The sequence below is a fragment of the Peromyscus maniculatus genome, chromosome 1 (genome assembly GCF_049852395.1).
Source record: "Peromyscus maniculatus bairdii isolate BWxNUB_F1_BW_parent chromosome 1, HU_Pman_BW_mat_3.1, whole genome shotgun sequence".
In the NCBI taxonomy this organism is placed as follows: Eukaryota; Metazoa; Chordata; class Mammalia; order Rodentia; family Cricetidae; genus Peromyscus; species Peromyscus maniculatus.
In genome coordinates, this window is record NC_134852.1 from 152379487 (window position 1) to 152395517 (window position 16031).

General features: G+C 47.1%; 1 protein-coding gene across 4 annotated transcripts in view; it reads right to left on the minus strand.

The window, feature by feature from the left end:
* Mob2 (MOB kinase activator 2) overlaps positions 1 to 16031 on the minus strand; it is a 61515-nt gene that overhangs the window by 22380 nt on the left and 23104 nt on the right. The gene's annotated exons all lie outside the window — the stretch shown is intronic.

The window sequence follows — 16031 nt, forward strand, 5'->3', positions numbered from 1 at the left end:
TAAATCAATCTTTTAAAAAAATGAACATAGTAGGTAACCATAGGTTGCATGTACCTAACAAAAGACTCTTATCTGCACTAAGTACAGAAGTCTTTAACTCAGTGATTTAAAGAAAAGACAATCCTGTTTTCAAGAAGAGTTAAATGCTGAACAAGACACATTATAAAGGCAACAAGTCCAGTGTTCTGGTTAGTTTTATGTTAACTTGGCACAAACTAGGGACATCTGGGAAATCTTAATCCAGAAAATGCCTCTATAGAATTGGCCTGTAGACAAGTCTGTAGGACATTTACTTGATTGATAATTGATATGAGAGGACTCAGACCATTGTGGGTGGTGCCACCGTGGGTAGGTCCTGGATGGTGTAAGAAAGCAGACTGAGCAAGCTATGGGGAACAAACTGGCAAGCAGCACTCCTCCATGGCCTCTGCATCAGTTCCTGCCTCCAGATTCTTGCCTTGATTTCCTTCCCTGACTTCCCTGGATTAATAGACTACAAGCTGTATGATGAAAATAAAACTCTTTCCTCCCCAAGTTGTTTTTGGTATTTTATCACAGCAATAGAAACTTTAAGACATAGGCTGCTATGCATAAGAGTGTTTATTTAGCAGGGCTGGTTGCTGGGAAGTGCATGCTATCTGAGACAGAATGGCTCAAGCCAAACAGAATGCAAGTACATGACAGGGTGGTAAAAGAGGGGGACAACCAGAGAGGGAACACAACGTTGGTGGGGACAGGAAGTGGAATGACAATTTTGGGAAACAGCTAGCAGCTTCTTCTAAAGTTATACCAAGCCAGTAAGTAACTCTACAGCTACAGACTAACCCAAAAGAAAACATAAATGTCCATATAAAGATTCAGGCAAGAACATGGCAGCAGTTAGAAAGCAGAAGCCTTACTCTAAAGGGGGAGTGAGGCCTGCTGCTGGAATGGTACTGCCCATGACCAGTCGAGTTCAGCTGAAGAGCTAGTGCAAACCAGCTCCAGGCAGTATGATTCTGAGCATGTGACCAGGAAGTGCAGCAGACATGCAGCTGCAGTTGTGGGAGCACTGCAGCACCTCAAAGAGAACTCTTCTTGTGTCAAAACCCAGCCTTTCTCTGCCATCAAACAGCTCAGCAGGCCCACATCAAAGAAAGCAAGGGCCTAGGACCATTACCACTCTGATCCTGTCTGATGTCAGAAGCTACATGGGGTCAGATATGGAAAGTACCCTCCAACAGCCACATCTGTCCTATCAGAAAAGAGACTTTAGGGCAGGGACCTTATGTCCATTGTATTCCCAGTACCTAGAATGGAGCACCAGCAGGGAGTCAATATTTGGCAGTGAATGAAAGAAATTCCAAATTAGTATTATAGCCAGAAAATAACTCTTTTTTTTTTTTTTTCTTTTTGGTTTCTTGAGACAGGTTTCTATATGTAGCCCTGGCTGTTCTGGAACTCACTATATAGTCCAGGCTGTCTTCAAACTGAGATCTGCCTACCTGGAATTAAAAGCATGCACCACCACCACCTGGCTCAGAAAATGAATTCTAATAGCACTGCTGTAGGATATCTTTCTGTATACTGTAATGTGAGTATGTGTTGCTCCCACTGGTTAATAAATAAAGCTGCATTGGCCTATGGCAAGGCAGGATGGAGCCAGGTGGGAAAATCCAAGAGAGAAAGAGAAGAAAGGCAGAGTCAGGGAAACGCTGCAAGTCACTGCCAGGAGAAGCAAGATGTAAGAGAACAGGTAATGCCACAAAGCCACGTGGCAAAACATAGCTTAATAGGAATGGGTTAAGTTGTAAGTAAGAGCTAGCTAGCAAGAAGCCTGAGCCATAGACCAAACAGTTTGTAATTAATATAAGCCTCTGAACAATTATTTTATAAGAAGCTATGAGAGCTCAGATGGGAGAGATTTGTCTGGACCTCAAGGCTAGGCGGGAGAGAGAAACTTCTATCAACATAGCACAGAGTAGATATGGGCAGGTGAGGGAGTCAAACCACAGTGAGTCAAATGAGACTGCTTTCCCTGCTTCAATGTGTTCTCAGTTCACGAGGCCTGAATCTACTTCTATGCTCCATCCTTGCAGTTCCCTGATGGCATCCAGAACAGTTCTGGCAACAGACTGACATGGTTAGGTACAAAGCTCCAAAGCTCTAATTATAGGCTCACTGGGGTAGGAATGGGGGAAAGGGTGGCCTTTTCCAAGACAGTAGCCTCTGTGACATATGCAGCTGCCTGGACTGGGATGCCCACAGTGATCCAGATGAAGGGTACTACATCCCCAAACTAGCCACACTGGTATTTGGGAAAAGCTGACCTTAGAAACCATGTATCTGTTCCCTATGAAATCTGAGGCATGGTCCCAATGGCTGTGTTAAGGGGATAGGGGAAAGTCTATGAAAAAGTAGGATTTAACTAGCTCAAGGACCACTCCAGTAAGGTAGGCACCAGGTCTGTTCCTGTGAGTCACAGGCCTAGCTGCCCTCCCAAACACATACCTGGATGCCACACCTTAGCTCTTCAGTCATAAACACTTCCCCAGTGAGTCTCTTCCCTTCTGTGATTTGCCTCTGACCCCACAGTGCCTGTCATGTTGATAGGTTAATTCTGTGCTACCTTCCATGTAAACCAGAATCACCAGGATACCTACCACTCAGTCACAATAGTGATTTCTGTACCAGTGATTCAGTAGACAATGGGGACTGAACTTTATCACTGATGGCAACTGTGGTTAGTAACAGAGAAATGGGAGACTCATGGTGCTCAGATCACAGCTCTAGCCATTCATCCTTGCTCTCTTTCATTCTCTCATAACACAAACACACACACACACACACACACACACACACACACACACACACACACACACACACCCCTTTACCCTCTGGACAAGTGTTGAAGCTGTTACACACTAGTCTGGAGCAGGGCATAGAAGACATAGCTATCTTCCAAAGCAAAATCCCTAGGGTGGGTTAAATATGCCCCATAAAGCAAAAATTTATGATAAGCAAAACTATGAGGCAAGTGAGTCTTCTGCCACTTTTCAGGGTTTCACCACACAACATAATGAAAGTACTTATTTGTGCTGAAATGTTTCTTGAGGCAGGCAAACTAATGGGGGAGAAACATGGAGATATCTTTTTGTTGTGTCCACCCTGGAGAAGACCTCCAGGGTTCTATTGCCAGGCTACTGTAGCTGGCAGACACATAGCTTTACACAGCCAGCCAAGACCCTCAGGCCCAGGCTAGGAGGCCCATTCCATAGAATAGTCTGTTCTCTGGTCTCACAAGCAGGAATAGGGGTGAGACCACTAGGGAAAAGAGTGTCTGGTGGTCAGTGCTGAGATCAATCCCAAAGTAAGAAAAATCACAAGAATCTGCAAACCCTGACATACAGAGTCTCCTGTTAATCACCTAGAAGTATAAGGCCTTTCACTAGTTTTTGCCTTTGAGGTTCCAAAGCATCTGAGCTCCTAAAACTGCTTCCAGAAATGAGTTTGTACCACGGAACAACACTAGCCCAGCCAGAGAACTCCAACCAGCAACCCCTGGTACCCAAGTACATCAGACAGGACAGCACACAGCTCCCCATAGAATAAGATAGGGCCTTGCATCATGGATGTATAGTCCTTTTCGTGAAACATTTGGCTTTCCACCCTGTGTCCAGGTCCCAGGCTCTTTTTTCAAAAGCTTACCAAAGACCATCCCATGCTGGTTAGACTGGGCAATCAGCCTATATTGAGGGTTCAACTCTGCCAGGCTTTCAAAAGGAAAAGACCAGGGACAGGAGTCTTGGGATGGGAGTTCAGGGGAAGAGGAGTCAATGGAGGGCTAATTGGAATGCATAATAGGGAAGGAACTTCTAGAGACTGAGGTAAAGTCTGAACTATGATTTGAGGACCTGGAAAGGCCCTGTAGAATTTAATTAGAAGAGCAGAGATTTCACTGGCACCATGGGGCAAAGTTGGACAGGCCCTGGGGGTGAGAGGTAGAAGGACCCAGAGATGCAAGGACAATCAGACATCCTAGATAGCCACACAGTAGAAACATTATTACCTCAGGTGACATCCTGATAATAGAGGCATCTGCCTTGGCTTCAACCTTATCCTCCCTTAGCCCCACAAAAGATGGAGACAGACCTGCACCTGTCAGCTGAGCAATGCCCCCAGGGAGCTTCCTCCTGAGACTCAGGGCTTAGCATCCAGATGATTGCAGTTCTCACTTATGAATGACCAACAAGCAGGTGTCATTATAAAGTATTCTCACATTGCAGATTCTGGTGCAGCAGACGCTCATGCAGAAACCCTTATCCATAAGAAGAGGTGCCTGGAAGCAATCACCCTCATGTTCACATCTGCATTCAGCTTATACACCCGAGGCAACATCCTGATTGAGAAGCTCCTGGGCCCACAGACCTACTTTGGCCAAGAGCACAGATTCCATAACACAGTTGCCATTTCAGTGCCCTACTGACCCCAAGCAAAGCAAGTGTATTATATTGGACAGTCCAGTTAACTGCCCCCAGGTCAAGTAAATAAATGCTCCCACTAGCCATGCAACTTTAGCCTGGAAAAAGCGGAGGCATGCCAGGCCCCAGTCTGTTGGGAACACACCTGGTCAGGCTGTAGGGGCAATTTCTTACAAATCACAAGCCTGGGGAAAAAACGCTTAGATAGAAATCCAGAGTGACCAACAGTAGTATCCTATTATCCTCTGCTCAGTCCTGTTGGCTTCAGTAGCTCCCCACTCCTTCCTGAGTTATGGAGAGCCTGAAGGATTAGAGGCAACTCCCAGGCAGTGCAGCCAGAGAGCCAACGCTGGGCAGAAGGAGCACTGCCTGCCCACTGCCAAAGAGCAAGAACTCCTCAGCAGAAAAGTATGTGGTCCCAGTCTCCTGGCAGGCATTCCTCCAGAACACAGGTGCCTGAGGCCGTGAAAGGTGAGAGTCTCTGTTCTGCTTACTTCCAGACAGTGCAGTCTTTTCTTGGTATGCCACAAGGTTCAAAACCACCATGGTGGGCTGTACCTTTCCTGCTGGGAAAGGAGTGCTCCCTAAGAACCACGCCTCTCCCCCCTCCCCCCCCCCCCCCCCCCCCCCCCCCCGCCCTGCCACCAGCCTCTCTATGCTTCCAACCTGACCTGCATGCAAGTACCTCATTCACCCTATGTGACTACACTAAGAGATTCTGGGTAGCAGAAGACCATCCTACTCAGGGGCTTGGCCTGTCAGCTCCCTTTAGGGGGAATGGGTAGCCTGAGTAAATGGAAGGGTGGAGGTAGCCAATATGACTACAGCAGCAGCAGCAGGAGACCCCCATGGAACTTCAGAATATAGGGCTTCACACCTGCTCTGCTAGAGGTTATCCTTTACATAGAGGCTCCTGGGCCAGACCCAAACCTTGCTGCCAACTAGTTGCCAATCCCAGAGTAACTTCAGGCTGGTCTGTCTGGGTAGGAAGGAATACTCTCTGTGCAGGGGTCAGGCAAGGACACCAAGCAGTTGCTTTCTGACAGCTTTATACAAACTACAGGCTGGAATTCTAGGAAAGGGGAAGAAAGCCACTTCTTGGGACTCCTTCATATACCAGGCAGCACAAGAGCTGGCACAAGGCTGAAGAGATGGCTTAGTAGTTAAGAGCACTTGTTCTGACAGAGGATCTGAGTTCAATTCTCAGGACCCACATGGTAGCTCACAGCTGCCTGTAACTTTAGTTCCAAGGAGATCCAATGCCCTCTTCTAACCTCTTTGTGCACTATGCATACACATGGTGCACAGATATAAATGAGGAAAAAGTGATATCTATATCTATCTATCTATCTAATCTAAAAAATAATTTTAAAACTCAGCTAAATCTCATTTTTAAAAAAAGAAAGAAAAATGGGCACAGACACATTAGTTCTCACCATAGCCCCCCAGGGCTCACACAGGACCCCTGGAAAGTGAACAGACTGCTTTCCTCTCAAGTTTGCCCTTGGCAGGGAAAAAAACAAAAAAACAAAAAACAATCTGAAGTCACTGAAAAATAACTAATGGGGAAAGCTGCCCTCTTTTCAAAGCAAACAGGCACTGCTTATGAACTCAGGTCCCAGAACCCTGATGCCAGCAGACACCTGGGTGGAGGGCTTAGCAAGACTGTCCAAGGAGGAGCTGTACACACCAAATGAGAAGACTCTACCTAGCATTTGACCCAAAGAAGAAGTGTGAGGGCTCTGACATGGTCGTCAGTCTTACAGGCATTGTATAAACACTGAATCCTAAGGTCCAGCAAAGAAAACTGGAAGATGAGAACAAAGATCTTTTTCTTTGTCTTGTATCGATAGCAGCTGGCATAGAGCTAGCACTGAGGAGGAACATCCTCCTGTCAGAAATGCATGCACAGCACCCTTCCATCTCAGTGGATCTTCCTAACCCTGTAAGAACATCAGAGCAGGCATTTCCATACCCACAATGGGTGTTTAAAAAAAGACCCACTGCCGGGCGGTGGTGGTGCACGCCTTTAACCCCAGCACTCAGAAGGCAGAGGCAGATGGATCTCTGAGTTTGAGGCCAGCCTGGTTTACAGAGTGAGTTCCAGGACAGCCAAGGCTACACAGAGAAACCCTGTCTCAAAAAAAAACAAAGCAAAACAACAACAATAAAACCCATACAGTCTTGTCCTACTTTCCTTTCCTGTTGCTGTGATAAAAATACTGGGCAAAAACAACTTTACAGGATGTGGTTCTTTGAAAGAAAATAGCCCCCAAAGAGAGTGGCACTACTGGGAGGTGTGGCTTTGTTGCAATAAGTATGGTCTTGTTGGAGGAAGTGCGTCACTGTGGGGGTGGGCTTGGAGGTCTCATATATGCTCAAGCCATGCCCTGAGTCCCAGACCACTTCCTGCTGCCTTTAGGTCAAGCAAAATGTAGGACTCTCAGCTCCTTCTCCAGCACCATGTCTGCCTGCATACCACCATGTCACACCATGATAATGGACGGAACCTCTGAGAATGAAAGCAATCCCAATTAAATGTTTTCCTTTATAAGAGTTCGGCGCGTCGTGGTGTCTTCATAGCAATAGAAACCCTAACTAAGACACGGAAAAAAGGGCTTATTTGGCTTACCTGGTTACAGTCCATCACTGTGGAGGAAGTCAAGTCACCCAGTCATATGCAGTAAAGAACAGAGAGAATGAATCTATGCACTATTATTATTCAATTTCTCCACTCTTATACAGTCCAGGATCCAAACCCAAGGAATGGTCTGCCCACCTCAATTAAGATAATCAAAATCCCTTACAGACCTACACACAGGCCACCCTTATTTACAAAATCCCTCACTTGACTCTCTTCCCAATTAAGTCTAGATTGTGTCAAGTAGACAGTTACAGCTATCACCCACCCAATTTCTTAAATTTCTAACCATATAGAATAGGGCAGTGGACATATGTCCATGGCAGACCTCCAACCATCTGGAGAAGCAGTGTTTTAATTCTAATCAACCAATCCCCATTATAATCTTTTTCTTAAAAGTGTGTCCTAACAAAACTAGATCAGTTCATCTTTCTTCCACGTGGTGTTCAGGGAGGGCTGTATATGGCAAAGCTGTATGCAAAGCTGTACTCATGCCCATGTGTGCATCTATGTGTGTCCTTCCCTCTCAGGCTCTCTCCATGCCATGAAGCCATACAGCCAGGCCAAGACCCCAAGTCATTTTGCTCTGAGGGCTTTGTGAAGGCTCCCCCAGGACTGAGGTCGGCTCTGAACCATTTTCTCAAGTGTTTTCCTTACTACATCTTGAAGCCCCTCACTCTCCTCACTACAGTCACACACTCAGGGGCTGCACGCACACTATCTGCCTTCCTTCATCACCCCACCAGTAAGTCCCAAGAGGAAGTATATCACCTGCTTCCTCCTGACCACCCCAACACCTACAGAAACAGTGGAGATGAGGTGGTACCATGAGTGTGTAAACTGACTTCATTGTGCTGTTGGCAAATTTTCTCATTGAGCTTTTTACACAGTGGCACTCTAGACACACTCTAACTTCTGACCCCTATGTACATGACTGTCTAGGCTTCTGTCAACTTTCCTGCTAAAGAGGACTCACCACTGACAGCGTCAATGGTCAAATCTTATTGGCCTATTTTTTTTTTCATTTGTGCACACAAATGACACCAAAAGCACAAGGCTCCAGATGCGGCCAGTTTGCCCATGCAAAGAGAAGAGCACCTCTACATGCCTCCCGGTAGGCTTACAGCAACCACAGGCATAAAGTGCAAAATCAGCACCAACTGCACAGTACAAGCTGAGGCATCAAGACCAAGGCAACCTAGGAGTCCCTTTCTATGACATTTCATCACAAGCAAATGAAGTGCTGAAGGTAGGCGGGCAGTGGCTAAGGGCAAAGCTAGGGATGGCTTCAGAAGCTCTTACTATTCTATATTGTCTCCTGGGGTGTGGTTCATGGCTACATGGGCTTGTCAGTATGTGTGCCCAAGCATATGCCTTAAATTGCTAAGTTGTTCTAAACATATATTGCACTCCAGGAGAAAGGACACGCAGCACAGCTTCCACTAGGGGACAGCCTAGAGACAGTGGCAAGTGGAAGGACAGTATAGAGTTCACTCAAGAGTCTAGGATAGGCAAGGCGATCCCACAAAACTAGACTTGCAGATCTGGCTCCTCTGAGGTCTGAGAAGGGTCACTGCGAGATCAGGGAGGGAGATGTGGGAACTGCTGTGTTCTGCACAACCTAACACTCACAATGATGGTGTTAGAGCCATAGGATGGTGGCTTTTCTGCAGTGCCGGGATGGAGCCCAGGGCCTTGCATGCACTACATCAATGATCTACTTCTGAGCTCCACCTGCAGCTATGTGCCCCATTCTTCTCTAAGTGATTTTTCAGATAAAAAATTCACAGAGGCAAAGATAGAAGAAAGGGGAAAAAGGATATTAAAGGCAACAGTACTCCCTCTAGGTTATACCCTTTATGGTGGTTTGAAAGAAAATGGCCCCCAGAGGGACTGACACTATTAGGAGGTGTGGCTTTGCTGGACTGGATGTGGAGGAAATGTGCCACTGTGCAATCAGGCTTTGAGGTCTCCTATGCTCAAGATACCACCCAGTGTCTCAGACCACTTCTGGTTGCCTGTGAATCAAGATGTAAGAACTCTCAGCTACTGCTTCAGCACAACTGCCTGCAAGCCATCATGTCACTGCACTATGACAATAATGGACTAAACCTCTGAAAATATAAACTACCCCAATTCAATGTCTTTCCTTTATAGGAGTTGCTGTGGTCATGGTGTCTCTTCACAGCAATAGAAACCCTAACTAAGATGCCCTCAGGGGTGGATGGGACATCCTGTATCCAAACACTAATACTCAAAACAATTGGGCTAGATCCTGAGTGAGAAGTCACTGTCCCACTGATGAACAATGGCCCAGAAGCAACCTAAGAAAAGCCTCAACTGTTTACCAACATCCTAGAAGTCACAAGAAAAGGAGCTGCCATACAGGCTGGAGGGAGACACAGGGAGAGCTTTTAAGAACTAGCTTACTTACCACCATCATTCACCAGAGGAGAGGAAACTGTGTGAGGCAGAGGTTGGTAGCTAAGGCAGGCCTTCCCTTACACTGGGGTCTGACCTGTTCCACATGGTTTCCTATACTGGCAGTGCAGCACTGGAGCCTTTATCCTTGACCACCTCCAAGGAGACAAGCACACAGGAAAAGGAGGCAACCATATTTACATTCATGTGGCCAGGGTAATGTTCCTGTGCCAGAACTCCATAGTCCTTCACCAGAAATCCTGTGCTTGGCTCATGAGACAACTCCACTACTACTCAAGAATAGATATCCTACAGAAGGAGCAGCTGCTGTGAGCTCCACCCCTAAACCTACCACTGTTCCCACAAGCCAGCCAGTGATGCTGGAACTCAGCACCTGTTTCTTCACGTGTTGAACTGAGGAATACAAGGACAAGGACATCCTTTCCCAAGTCAGAAGGAGCCTCCCTTCCACAGTTGTCAACCTGGAACCTGGAGAGGATAGGACAATGTAAAATACAGAAAGGAGTGGGCAGCAAGCCAGAGTACCTCAGCTCCAAGAGGAGGCCAAGTGTGCCTTGCAAACTGACACAACTCAGCCACAAGAAATTAGGAAGAGCCCCACTTCCAAGGCAGCAAGTAGAGGACTCACAGGGGCCAGGCTACAGGCCAAACACCCTCCTAAAGGTGAGGCATTGATTGTGAGCAACAAGGTAAGGTTGGAAAGAAAGTACTGCCTGGAACAATCAAGAGGGAAGAGGAGGAAGGCCAGAATTCTAGGACAAATTTAGAAGACAGGAAAATATACCACCATGCTACCCAAATCCTGTTTCAAGCTCATGTCCCATCCAAAATTGGAAAATTAAAGAGGCTGTTAGGGGCTACAGTCATCCTGTCTGACCCAGCTGTTGTACCAACAAGAGGGCAGGGGTACTAAGGGGTCTCCACATCTCTTCCTTTCTGATGCCCTACACTCACAGACTACTACACATGACAAGTGAGAAAGAGGTCTAGGGAGGAAGGAAGACTTGTGTTCATGGCTAAAGCATGCCTTATACTGGAGAGGCACAGAACCAGCTCTAGGTTCACCTACAATCACACGTGGGCCCTACACCCACCAAGCTGACTGTTCATATTCCCAGGAGCTTGTAGGTTCCAAAGCCAAGTCCATTCACTGCAGGAAGACTGTAACATCCTGCCTATCACACACCCTTGGCATGTCACCAAGATGTACAGGCCCTGAGCACAGGCAGCCAGGAAAGGGTAATGGCCAACTCTGCCAAGCTGCCCCTCCCTGCCTGGTGGTATAAAAACCTCAGCTGCAAAATTTAGCCCGACTCAGTCCCCAGGAAGGAGGCAAAGAGCCCTACACAAGAGGGAGGCAGCAGCTCTGACACAACTGGCCAGATGGATAGAGCTGCTCAGAGCCTGCCAGGTGCCTGCTCCCTGAGTACTGGGTTATGAGGCCCTTCCAGTTCTGTCCTTCCACATTACATGCCAGACAAGGAAGCTCCCACAGAGGCTTTATTTAGTACTCCAACCTAAAAAACTGAAAATCAGTAGGGATTTGGTGGTTTTTATTTTTTCCAAAAGGAAAGTCTGAAATACAGAAACACAGAGAAGTATGACTTTCAGAGAGAAATATAGAGAAACTGCCTATCAAAGGAAAAGGAAAGGGCATCTTCATGGAAGGATAAGAGGCATCTCCAGAAGGGAGTGCAGAGGATTCCAATGCAGAGAGCCCCACTGAGGACTGGTTACTGCCTTCTCCCATCAGGAACATGACCTGACGCAGGTGGGAAAACCCAGGCCCACGGCTGCGGCAGTGCAGCTTCAATCACACAGCATGATACACACCCCTTCAAGGGCTCTGCCTGGCCTGGGGCTCTAAGGAGAAGTCACAAACCACCAAGTGGATTCTAAGACCTGAGAGGTTAACTTAGTATCTGGCATTGTCCTTATTTGTGGTGTCACAAATACTAGGTGAGAGGTGCCGAGGAGAACCAACAGGCCTTGTCAGGGCTCTACCAGTCTTGGTTATTTTGTACAGGGAAAGACTGGGTGGGCAGAACAGGAGGAGGCTGGCACTCCAAAGACACAGGACATTGGTTCTTCACTGGCCACCTGTTCCACCAGCTGCAGGTCACCAGGCAGGCGGCAGGCTGTCCCCTCAAAGGCACATTCCTCTCTAATTAGAAATATTTTTGTCTTTAAAGATGGAGAGGAGGCATTAGATGTGGGAGTTGCCTGTGTTCTGAAAATGAGGGGAACAGCAGAGCAGGTGCCAGGGACTATCCTTCACATTTTTCAAGGAGGCAGCAACCGAGAGGCTGTGGCTTCCAGAGGAGATTCTTAGCATACAGTACCTGTGGAAGGGCTTGATAACACTGCCAGCCACTTCACCAGCCAGTCACGACAGGGCAGTTTACTAGTCACCACCTCACTGACCCTGGCCCAGCCTTGGCCCTTGGCCAGAGAAAGCCTTCTCAAAGCCAAGCTTGCTCAAGTCTCTCTTGGATCCACATCTCCAAAGCCAATCTTGATCCTTTTCCTACTGATGTAACACACTAATACCTGACTAGGAAATTTATAATAGGCTCATTCAGCTCCCCATTCCTGAGTCCAAGAAGCTAGCATTTGGTGAGGGTCTCCATGCTACGGCATCCATAGCAGAAAATAGAAGGGCAAAAATGGCAGAAAATAAGCAGAAGTATGCATAGTACTAGCACTTAAACCAGAGCAGTGCCTGTCTTGCTCTGGCTACTCAGACTCCCAAGGGTCTCTAAGACCTACCATGACATACATGTGCTAGCCTACACAGGCCTTCTTCAAACCCCAGCATTTGCCATACCCTCTGCCCAGAAGGCTCCCACTTCCCTCCTGCAGATCTCTATGAATCTTCCCAAGGTTACACAAGAATGCTGTCCTCCTTATCCTGCCTGATCTGTAGGTTGTCACTGCATCCTAGAGAAGGGCCCAAGCAGCAGGGGAACAATTTCACAGGTTCAAGTGTTTGCAAATCAACACCAAAGAGATGTCTACCCCACCCAAAAATTGTAATAAAAAGCAAGGAAGAAAATATATACAAGTAGGATGGGGCAAGCAAAAGGCCAACAAACAAAAGAAAAGAAGAAACAACTAAAGATAATGGCTATCACTATCTTCCATTACAGCAGGCCAGGTATTCCCCGCCCAGAGGTTACCACACAGAATGCTTCAGCATGCAAAACATGAAGACCCATGTCTTTTAGCAATTTATCATAAACATTCAAACTCAGAATAACTTACAAATGAGACTGAATAAAGCACTGATTACAGAATGATACACCAGAAAGAGCAAGAGAGCCCTTCCCCTCATGTGGGCTACAAGTCTGCTTTTTCACATGTATAGAAGCTGGTGAGGAGGCTGTGCCATGTGGTAAGTCTGGGCTATCAGGGACATCCATCCCCACTCAGGTAGACTCTAGTGCATCCAGTACCTGTTATGCAGATGTCCAGGGCAGATGGGTTAGCTCCACATCTGCCTCATTTCCCAGTCAGCAACCAGGCCTAAAGCAGAGGCTTTGCTCCAGATCTATCCCATAATAAGTGCTATTGTGACTCTGAAGGTCAGGGACGCCACCTTGTCCAAGTTAATGGACCACATCAGAGTCCTGGCTTAAGACTTCAAAACTGATGTAGTTGTAGTAGCTCAGTAGTAGGGTACTTTCCTCGCTTGCACAAGGCCGTGGGTTCCCACCCCAGCACCAAAAGAAAAAAAAGAAACTAAGAAAACAAAACAAAATCAAAACCCTAATATACTGTTTGCATAGAGATTTGCCCCAGTGACCAAGGACCAAGAGTACAGCTCTGACACCCAAGTGTGTTCTCTGTCCCCTGGGCAGGGCTGCCAATCAGTCTCTCTGATAGACAAAGGGGAGGATGCAGCAAGCCAGGGCACTGGAGATGAGGCACACAAACCCACCACAGGCCACTACTGTGTACCCATCTCACATCCGTCACACCCAAAGTCCTGCAACCACTTTCAGGTGGGTTTGTGGTTCAGAAGCCCCTTCTCCCTCTGGTGCAGAGCCACCAGGCACTCTGTGAAAGGGGATAATAGCTGACCATAATCTTAAACAGGGTTGCTCTCTAAATAGGGTCAATGATATAGTAAACTATAAGGCCTTCCTCTGGTTGCTCCCTTCAGAAAAAAACACCTAAATGCCATTCCCATGATGAGACAAGAGGATTGTGCCTGCATAACAGAGCCCTGAACTTGGGTAAGAACCATACACAAATAGAATGGATATATTTTCTGACTATCCTGACTGCTCTTGAGATGTAGAAGTGGTCACAGGCAGCCTGGAACCAAACAAAATACAAGCAATGAGGATGGTGGATCAAAATTAACAAGGCCAAAATGATCCGATTAGAATAATCTCTTTCACTCACTCAATTGTCAGAGATGAAAATACTAGTGTCATCCTAAGCTGGCACAGGTGAGCACTGAGTCTCTCTCACCATTGCGGGGACAAGGTCTTGGGGCCTGGCTCCTGGGTCACATGTGCATATGTGTACAGACACACCTAAGGGTGTGGGCTGCTAGGCGCTGACCCTGATGCCAGCTCCACATTTGTTTTGGATATGTTCTCATTATGCAGAGCTTCCTCCAGCCTTCTCTCATTAACCCCACAGCAACTCAGGAGAGGCCACCAACCACATAGAAAAGTCACGTTCCGATAGGTTAGGCCACAGAGTAACTATTCTTTGTACTGTGAACAGGATCACTGTGGGGTCCTAAGTGGTCAAGAGTGCCCTCTAGTGGAAACAAGGCCCAGACTAGCCTGTTTGCAAGGACACCCTAGTGTGGAGTGAGGTGACACACATAGGGATGGGACATGCTGACATGTGGATAAATAGCCAATCCTTCTCAATCAGCTTTGGTGGGTTCCACATGGGCCACCCTGGTCTGGGCCAGCAGGTTCAAAGCCTACAATCCTTTAAGGCCTTCAGAGAATTTGAGACCACAGGCATTGATATACAGTGGTTGCAGGGTCCTGAGGAAAAAATAAGGTTGGGTTAGTCATTTCTTGGACACTGACTGAATGTTCTTCAGAAGCCCTCCATGCAGGCTAGGTGGGCTTTGGAAAACCAGACTTCCTGTGCTCATCAACCTCTGTGATTCACCTTCCCACTTGTGAAGTGAGAACAATGGCTCAGGTGTGTTCAAGGGAGCAGAGCTCAGCATTGTTCTAGAAATCTGGCAACATCCCTGGACAACCTTGGCTGGACCTGGACCTGGAAATGGAAAGGCCATCAGTACTTGAAGAGTTTCTGGACAGATTGAGGTAGCATTTCAAATCTAACAGAACCCTAGCTGAGGTAACTTGTCTGGGCAGCTACCTCTGAACAGTCACATGAAAAGGAATCTTCCAGCTGCCAAACAGATAATGTCCTTTCCCCAAGGCAAGCCTAACCCAACAAGCCACCTCTGTACCAGTAGCCAGTTCTGCTTGCAGAGATACACACCTATGAAGCACTATGATCACCTGCTGGCTCTCATCTTCCGTCCCTGTACCCTACTCCTGATCATGCAGGCCTTCTGTGTCCAACTTCTCTGTGCTCCTTCTCTACCTCACCCTTGCTCGTCTTACTCTTGCCTTATAGCACAGCTAGACCTATTTCCTATGCTTACTGCCCAACTGACATCTCCCTGTCTAGGTATCTCATGCCACAGTGAACAATAAGAGGCTGCCTCCACAGTAGGTGTGTGGAAAGTAATCACAACCCCAACAAGCCTCACTTAGGAGGTAGAACTCTCCCTGCAGCATCAGCGTGGTCTTTCAAAAACACTTATCTGGTCATGCTGAACCCAGGAACGCTGTTGTTTTAGTGTCTGCCAAGGTATCTGTAATCCTTTGCATGTGGCTTTCACTTGTCTTGGAAAACTAGATCTAGCTTATTTTCCTCCTTATACCTCCCAAGTTTCCATTTTCAGAAGGGTTAAGTTATGAGCCTTGATGTCTATCTACTACATGCATTACCTACACCCTGCAGCACCTAGGCAAGGCTTAAGAAACATGCTGGGACCACTTTGCAAACTGCAGACAGCAGCAGGGAGCCAGGGCAGGGCCAGGGGACACATACATGAGGGCTCCAGTAGGCACTGGAGCTGAGCAGGAGACTGGCTCAAGATGCAATAAGGTGTTCATAAGTATAGTGAGAACCATACCAGGTGACAGACCTTCAACCCAAGAATGGCGTACAGCCAGGCTATGGTGGCACACACCTTTAATCCCAGCACTCAGAAGGCAGAGCCAGGCAAATCTCTGTTAGTTCGAGGCCAGCCTGATCTACAGGGTGAGTTCCAGGACAAGCTCCAAAGCTACAGAGAAATCCTATCTCAAAAAACCAAAAAAAAAAAAAAAAAGAAAAAAAAGAATGGCTTATAGATATATGAATCTTAAACTTGCACTTCTGAAAGGCAACTAGGTCAGCATCTTCACTTGGAGAGGTGGAAAACTGAGAGA